This window comes from Etheostoma spectabile, chromosome 9 (genome assembly GCF_008692095.1).
Source record: "Etheostoma spectabile isolate EspeVRDwgs_2016 chromosome 9, UIUC_Espe_1.0, whole genome shotgun sequence".
Classification (NCBI taxonomy): Eukaryota; Metazoa; Chordata; class Actinopteri; order Perciformes; family Percidae; genus Etheostoma; species Etheostoma spectabile.
Genome location: NC_045741.1, coordinates 23,550,236 through 23,550,446, shown reverse-complemented (window position 1 = coordinate 23,550,446; position 211 = coordinate 23,550,236). Strand labels below are relative to the sequence as shown.

Genomic DNA, 211 nt, shown 5'->3' with positions numbered 1-211 from the left:
ACATTTTGCCAGTGGGTATTTCTGGGCCTTTCCATGACATCAGGAGTAACTTTTTTGCAGCAATAAGAGAGTAGGAAATGAACCGCTGCTGGGCTGGAGTCAATTTCCTAAAAAACTGTGATGCGCCATGGATAATCAACAATGGTTCCGGTAATAATGTAGTCTTAAGAATTCTTGACAGTACATTAAATACATCAGACCAGTAAGTGGC

The 211-nt window shown here is 40.8% G+C and overlaps 1 protein-coding gene across 1 annotated transcript in view; it reads right to left on the bottom strand.

The window, feature by feature from the left end:
* The window catches only part of LOC116696228 (uncharacterized), a 6,400-nt gene that overhangs the window by 2,966 nt on the left and 3,223 nt on the right, over nucleotides 1–211 (bottom strand). The window lies entirely within an intron of this gene.